This window comes from Dermochelys coriacea, chromosome 18, assembly GCF_009764565.3.
Source record: "Dermochelys coriacea isolate rDerCor1 chromosome 18, rDerCor1.pri.v4, whole genome shotgun sequence".
NCBI classification, from domain to species: domain Eukaryota; kingdom Metazoa; phylum Chordata; order Testudines; family Dermochelyidae; genus Dermochelys; species Dermochelys coriacea.
In genome coordinates this window covers 8,700,338-8,708,208 of record NC_050085.1, presented here as the reverse complement: position 1 = coordinate 8,708,208, position 7,871 = coordinate 8,700,338, and the positions used below count along the sequence as shown (strand labels likewise).

Here is a 7,871-nt window from a genome sequence, read left to right as displayed (position 1 = left end):
TTAATGGCCCATAAGTATTGGAGTTGCAACACCTTGATTCTTTGAAAGCCCTGGTTCAGCTTCTGACCCAGTGACTTTGGCCCCTCATCCATCTGATGTAGGTAAATTGGGGTCCATGCAGTTGACTGTAAGGGGGTGTGAGGAGCTCACTTTTTAAGATCTCATCCAATCAAATGTAACCTACCACCAGTGTGAGTGAGGTTGCCTGTAGCAGTACTTCATACCCGCTTTGCACTCGCACAGCCCGAGTGTAAGTGACTCCACAGGGCCAGTAGGAAGTCAGGCCCTGAGAATTAATCCCCTTCCTCCTCATCGCCGCGATTGTCCCATGAAAACCATGCGTGTCTCTCTCTCTCTCCGTCTTGGCAGCTTTGGGGAGCTGGTGTGAAGAACAGGTCTGTGATTGTGACAAGAGCACTACTCTCTGCCTGGAAAGGAACCTGAAGACATTCAACAGCCGCTACGTTCGCTACCGAGACAGCAAGTGCACAGGATTCACACCCAGATGCTAGGGGCCACCCTGGCCCCAGCCCATCCTTTTACTGACCACCCAGCTGACAGGCGTTTGCACATGTTGTTTCCCCAGGACCAATGAGCCAGGAGCGGGACTGTAGAATGGACTGTGACCTCTGAGTGCTTTGCTACAAAGGACAAGAGAAATTCCAGGGAACTGCTTTTAAATAGTCCAGCAGCTCTACCTTAACGTGGGTCACTAGAGCAGACCAGACCGGAAGAGAACCACATCAGATGGCTGGTCACCAGTATAGGAAGGATGGTTGAGAGACTGGGCTGGGTTCAATTCCTGGCTCTGGCGCTGACTTCCTGTGTGACCTTGGCCAAGTGCAGATTTTAAAAGGCACTTAGGCACCTAACTCCCATTGGAACCCATGGAACTTAGGTGCCTAAGTACCTTTATGAATCTGGGCTATAATCGCTCTATGCCTCAGTTGGCCCATCTGTAAAATGGCGATAATAGTCCTTTCTTTGCCTGTGTCTGTAGAGTGCAAGGGACTGTCTCTTCCTATGTGTTTGTACAGCACCTAGCATGATAGGGCTTTGATCTCAGTTTGTCCCAGAAGTGCTACAGGGTTATATGTAATACTACAGTACTAAAAATGGTGACTACAGACCATATGGTTGAACTGGGATTCTCCTAGGATTGCTGGCATAAGCTCCCCATTGTTTAATATTCTGGTTACAGATTCATTTCCTTCACTTTCGTTATTATGCTATTTTCCTTTCCTTTGCTTCTAAATAAAAGTGAGCAGAACACCTTATTCTGCAATGCAGGACAGTCTGTTGAACCGATTTTCCCACCCCTCCGTCTAAGGTTTTTTTTAGAGCAGGGTTTGTGCAGCACAATGGGGCACTGGTCTGATTGGGTGTTGCTGTGAAGACTAGTGCAATACTAATCACAAAGCAGCCCTCCGGGCCATGACCTGGCCCACTCTTACCCTCAGTTGCAAGCATTGTCGGGAACCACTGGAGCCAAGAGACCTCTGGAGTGGAAAGCGTAGGGCTGACTGATGTCTATACCTGGCATCAGCCCTCTTCTGTGGAAGCACCTCAGGCAAGGATGGGTGAGGCCACACACAAAGCGTGACTCGATTTTTTACCCTGGGCAGGTACAAAGAGAAGATACTGCTTAATATTTCCCCCAAACCAGCAGAAAAATGTTCTGGGAACAAAAGCTCCTGTGTCCTTTCTACCTTCCCATCAGCAGTATTTCTAGTAACAGCAAAGCGACACATACTCATGCAAAGGTGGAATTGCATGTACAGAACAGGGGGCTGGGAAATGCAAAAGGTTCCTGTGTTTGTGTTCATAAGGACGCACGCTGGAGGCATTAATGCCCATTTTGGGTACCTCAGTGCATGCTTTGGCATGCTGCCTTATGCTTTGGCACAGGAATATTTTGCATGCAAAACTCAGGCACTGAAGTTTGAAAATCTGATCCATGGGAACTCATTTTTAGTCACAAAGTCACACACACTGATCCTAGAAAGACAATGAAACCTATTTTGCAAAACGTTCTGTGAAAAAACAGGCCCATTGTTTGAGTTTACTCAAAACTTTGACTGCGGGGTAGTTTTGCATTTCACAATGCAGCTCTCAAGCCCCATTAAACCCATGGCAAAAACACGAAGGCCCAACTCCTCAAAGGGCTTCTATGCAAGTTAGGTGCCAAACTACCTTTGCGGATCTGGGCCTAAACCCCTATGGCAACAGTGTCCGGGAGTCCCAGACACACTGCTGCCTAACAAATACATACTGGTGAGAACTGTACATATATGTACTTCCTTTCTTTCTTTAGTTTAATAAGGAGGAGTGGAGCTATGGAATGGCCATGTAACCAACAGCAATAAAGGTGCAGTTAGTACTTTGCACTGCATGCTAGGCTCTCTTTAATTTTTAGCACTTTCTGTGGCTGGACGGTTATTTTCTTCTCTAACCCCTCTCTCAATTGTAATGAAGCATTTGCCTGGCAGCCCTTTACTTTTCCTGTGCTGTAAGTAAATACCCAAGCCTGGGGCATGGTTTTAACTCTCCTGATATTCCTGTAAACTCTGACATTGCCTAGAAGCTACTGTCATAGAAAGCCTTAATGGTTTGCTTGAGACAAAGTAGTCTAGTGAAGTGGTGTGCAAACTGGGGGCAGGGAGGTGCAAGAGGTTTGCGGGGGAGGAGGGTGCAAAGAAACTGGGATCCTGTGCACGCTGCAGGACCTGCTGCCATAATAGCAGGAGTGGGATAAAAATAGGGTGGGTATTGCATGATGGGACAGGAGTGAGATTGAGAAACATAGTCCTCCCTCACTGCAAATAACAAGAACGCCCCGGCCAGCAGCTGCCGCTCTCCAGCAGCCCAGCTCTGAAGGCAGTGCCGCCGTCAGCAGCAGCGCAGAAATAAGGGTTCAGATTACAAGTAATGCGTTGGCGAGTGCAACGAATGCTGCGAATGGTAAGGGGCGGGCGTGACTGGAAAAGTTTGCACACCACTGGTCTAGTGGATGGGGCCCTGGGCTGGAACCCTAGAGAGCTGGGTTCTGTTTCTGACTCTGCCACTGACTGTCTGTGCCTCTGGTTCCCCCTATGTCTGTCCTGTCTCCTTAGCTTGGGAGCTATCCAGGGAAGATGCTGTGTACGTACAGAGTGCAGCACAACTGGGGCACCAATTTTAGGCACAATTAATTTTATCTGCATCAGGTTAGGAAATGGTTCTCATCTCTGGCACTCCCTTCATTTTGCGGAGGACACTGCATTCCTGGATTAGCTGGTGTGGAAAGGAGGGGGCGAGTGGTTACTACCCTGAGTCGATGATGCAAGGACCCAGTAGTAAATAGGAGGGGTATGGGGGAGCTGTGGGTGAGATTCCTGACTACAGCCCTGCGTTCTGAGGGGATAGAGCTCCCCACACACGTTAGGTAATTCAGTCCCTGCCTACAGAATGATCAGAGAGCCAGGAGTGGGATGCAGTAGGGCTAACATGAGAGGCAGGGGGTGTTTTTCCCCGATGTCCCTTTAGACACAGTTTAATTATCCCCAGCTCTTTGGTTGCAGTCGTGCCCTCGGCATGCAGTAACCTGATTCCGCTTGCAGACGAGACTTGGTGGGCGACTGGGCAAAACACCATTCTGCATTACCATGGTTACGGATGCTACTGTGGACAGGGAGTATCCCTAGAGTCACTAAAGGAGACCGACTGGTAAGTCAGAGCACAGGCGCTAAGGGGACTGGGAAGTGCTACCATCATTCAGTGCCCATGCTGCCCTCCTCCCCTCCAGAACTGGAATCATCAGCATGGCTCTTGATTTGTTACTGAGGGCAGTGACCTGGACAAGTGTTCAGAGCACAGGACTGGGAATCAGGAGAGCTGGGTTCTATTACCAAGGAATTGTGTAACTTAACCTCTCAGTCCTTCAATCTTCCCACAGGTAAAATGAGGTTACTGCATGTCCACTATTATGAAGAGCTTTAAGATGCTTGGTAGATACCTACAAACGATCATGATGATGATGATGATTTAGTTCAGTAGCAATCAGTCAGAGTGGGATGACCCCCCCCCAGGAGTAACTGTTCTGTCAGTGTGCATTGTTTAACTAGTGGCATTTACTTTCAAACCCAGTGTCATGCTAGGAACTCAGAGAAGAGGGGCATTTCAAGGGAATCAAGGAACCGCAAGGGGAGATTGGCTCCAAAACCTGTTCTGGCTCATTTGTTCGACCACCTTCAGGAATGCTGTCATTGATATAAGACTCCACCATGTCTCTCAGCTTTGTAGGTGAATATCAAGTCCGAGGGAAGCATAGGTTTGTGGAGTCCAAAAATAATCTCGTAAACTGAGTAATGGATAGTTGAGTGCCAACAGGTGTTATATGCAAAGACAACAAAAGGTGTCTTCATACCCCAGTCTTGTTGGTCTCTGCTGACTCTATGTCCGAGCAAGGTGATGTGACTCCTCACAAACTGATATTTGTTTAGTACAAATTTAAACCCTGGCTCCGTAAGAAGCTCTAAGACCCATTCCACACCTACCAGATGTCCCACCCATGTTTTGTGGGAACAAATGAAGTCATCTAAGTATGTGAGGATGTCATCAGTTCTCAAAGCTTGGGCAAGGCCAGTCACCAGCCTCTGAAATGCCCCTGGTGTGTTCATGAGTCCGAAAGGCGTTCTGAAGAATTGAAACAACCCAAAGCATGTCACAAAGGCAGTTTGTTCTCAATCCTCAGCTGCCACTTTAATCTGATGGTATCCAGATGCCAAATCAAAACTACTCACGTATTTTACTCCTGACATTTTATTCATTTGAGTGTATCTGATCTGAGGGGAAGTTGCTAGCTAGTTTGAACTGTCTGTGAGTTAAGGCACCTGTAGTCAACGCACATCCTCAAGTCTTCATTGGGCTTTTTCACAACTATAGTTGTGGGTGCTCAAGGTGATGCAGACTGCTCAAGGAGGCCCCCGCCCCTCCAGCATGCGCATGAGCTCTTGCAACACTACCTGATCTGCTATCTGCACTGATCAGGCCAGCATGCCTAAAAGAGCATAGGCCTCCAACTAGAGATCAAATCTCTCCTGACAACACTGAGCAATGACTCAGCCAGGAGACCTTAGTTACAGCAGAGAAACAGGAAATCGATCAAAGCAAATACTGCATTGTTGGGAGGCAAACAATGAGCCGCATTTAATCATCCCCTTTGTTGTAACTCTGCGGAAGGTGAATGGTAAGGGCATGTGTTTCACTCCACTTTCCCTGGGGGCCCTGAATGAAAACAGCTAGGATGTTCTGCTAGGAAGATGTACTGTAGATTGTGAGCCCTTCGGGGCAAGCCTTGGTCTTGCTGTGTGCATACGGCTTCTACCCCCCTCCCCAGGCGCTCTGATCTCATTCAGGGACCCTGTGTGCTACTGTAATTCTAATAACAACTAATCATGTTTTTCCTGGCATCCCCCCAGTGCTGGACTAATGCTGACTCTGTTCACACCAGGTGCTGTTATGCTCACATCTGCTGCTACAAGAATTTGTTGGCACGTGGCTGTTATCCCAAATTGGAAGTCTGTTCTTACTCGTGGGGCAACATAGGCTGCAGTAAGTGAGAATGTAGAGACCAAGGCATGAACAGAATGGCTTTGCTCTCCATAGAGACAGGCAGTCTCTGGGCCCCACTCCTCCCGTAGACTGGCAGGCTGGAAAATGGTATTCAACTGGTTAACAAGTGGAACATGCTTGAAATAGGGAACAGGCTGTACAAATCCTGGTTGCGATTATTATTCAGGTGACTGGTTTAGCAAGATAAGCTTCCCTACGGGTGAAACTCACCCCAGAGAGAGGGGTCAGGACAAGGGCCTCCACACGATTTCAGCCCCGTTTATGCCTTATTTTAAAAACTGAAGAGGAGCAAAGGCCTTTTGGTGGCCTCATGCTCTGGGGTGAATTTCACCCTGAGCTGAGTACAGACCCATGGCCCTGCTGCGCCACAGGGAATATTTTTTCTAGAACAACTCGGAGAAGTTGGCAAACAGGGTTCTCCCTAGCTGTGTCACATGTCGCATGATTTCTGGCTATTGTCTATTGCCAGGAGGCACTCACCCAGGAAATTCAGTCTTCACTGGGTGCATAGGAATCCAGGACAGGAAGCAGAATCTAAACGCCAACCTTGTGCTCCAGTAGTGTGTTGGGGTGAAATTCCCCTCTGTGCAGGGCTCCAATATGAGGGCTAGGTACTGCTTAAGCTATTTTAAGGTCTTGCATGAGACTTAGCTGATGCGTAGGATACGTGCCAGCCTTCTGCACCAGGGTGAATTTCATCCTCTGTGCAAGAAAGGAACTGAGCATGTTCCTCAACATGGCATGTGCCCAGCTGCTTTGCAGCCAGCAGAAAGTGGGGTGCTCCAGACCGGCTTGTATCATTCCAATCTTCTCAACAGCGGCATTTTCCAAACAAACATAAACCAGAAAGAGACATTCACCGCAGGCCCCCTGCACCTAGTTATGGATTCGCGATCTTCCTGTTTGGGAAGAGGCTCTATGCACCATCTTGGTTGTTATCACAGAAACCTCTGTAAAGCAGCAGTAGGACTGGTAGGCAAGAGGTCGAGCCAAAACCCACTGCAGTCCATAGAAAGGTTCCCATGGACTACAGTGGGCTTTGGATTGGCCCCAAGTGACACTCCCACACATGCAGTGGCTTGGTTGCAGTACTCAGGCATGCGATGAGAGGATCTGCATATGCTACAGCAGTTGATTCAAGGTAACTGCCCTGAGCTCTATTGTACTGTTCTCATGAGTCCCTGCTGGTTTATTTTTCAGGTGGGAAAACCTTCTGCCAGAAGCTGATCTGTGAATGTAACAAGGCTGCGACCGTTTGTTTCCAAAGGACCGGCCATGTCTACCATGGAAAATATCTCTGTTTCTCACAAATGCTCTGCAAGGGACCCTCTCTCCCATGCTAGGCCCACAGCTGCACTAGTCTCAGTGCTCTGCAGTGCCAGCCTCATTTCTTTCCAGCGCTAGGTGCTGTTCCTTTTTCAGCAAGATATTACAAGTTCTAGCAGCATTCCTCAGCAGGGTTCTGAGCCAACACAGCAGGGAAGTCAACGGGAGCCTTTCCATTGACTTCAATGGATTTTGGACCAGGCCCTTAGGTACAAGCAATACCTGCCCCTACTAGTAAAAATAAAAGCCAGCTTCTAAAGGGCAACCAGTGTTTTTAGCTTCTAAGAATCAGTGTGAAATTCCAGCAGCTCTGCCTACAAGCTTGGGCCATTTTGCATGATTTAACTGCTGATGGAATATTTGAAATAAATCTTATCATAGCTAGCGTCCTCTTGTGTCCGGTTATACCAAGCTGAGCTCTCTCTCTCCCCCTTCTCCAATGGAGATGTTAACCAGTCAGCTCTGCCAGGCAGCTGCAGGCAGGCTTGGTTTTAGGACCAACTATAATCTGAAAGATTATCCAGAGGCAGAGTGGGTGGCTATATGGGTTTGCAACTGTAAAAGTGGGAAAAGCTGCAGAACTGGAATACTGGACTCTGCCTCGAGGTCCTGACCCAAAGTGCGTCTAAATCAGGCTTCCCTGGGCTTTGGATTGGGCCCAAAATGAATGGGGAGATTAACTATGTGCTGGAGTGTGATTGGCTGCATCAACCCCACAGTAGTTTAGCCTGGGCTAATAAAAGCCTGAGCCCAATTAGGCCCCTGGGCAGCATCTGGAGGGGTGTTAGGCAAAACCGGTGATCAAACCCAGCTGTGGGGAGTGGGGTCTTCATAAAAGAAGGAGCAAAGGGAGAAAAAAAGGCCAGACAGGAGACTAGCTGCTAGTTTCCTCTCATGGGCTAAAGGTCGAGAGAAGCCTGTGAGCCCTAGAG

General features: G+C 48.4%; 1 long non-coding RNA gene across 2 annotated transcripts; it reads left to right on the top strand.

Moving 5' to 3' along the window:
• The first annotated feature begins 2,346 nt into the window (after positions 1 to 2,346).
• Positions 2,347 to 7,217, top strand: LOC122457030. 2 transcript variants are annotated; one of them, XR_006276300.1, is made up of 3 exons: positions 2,347 to 2,509; positions 5,492 to 5,592; positions 6,814 to 7,217. It is a non-coding gene; the product is annotated as an uncharacterized LOC122457030 (long non-coding RNA). The 2 variants fall into 2 exon arrangements; XR_006276299.1 differs by lacking the exon at positions 2,347 to 2,509 and adding an exon at positions 4,965 to 5,227.
• The last annotated feature ends 654 nt before the right edge of the window (positions 7,218 to 7,871 follow it).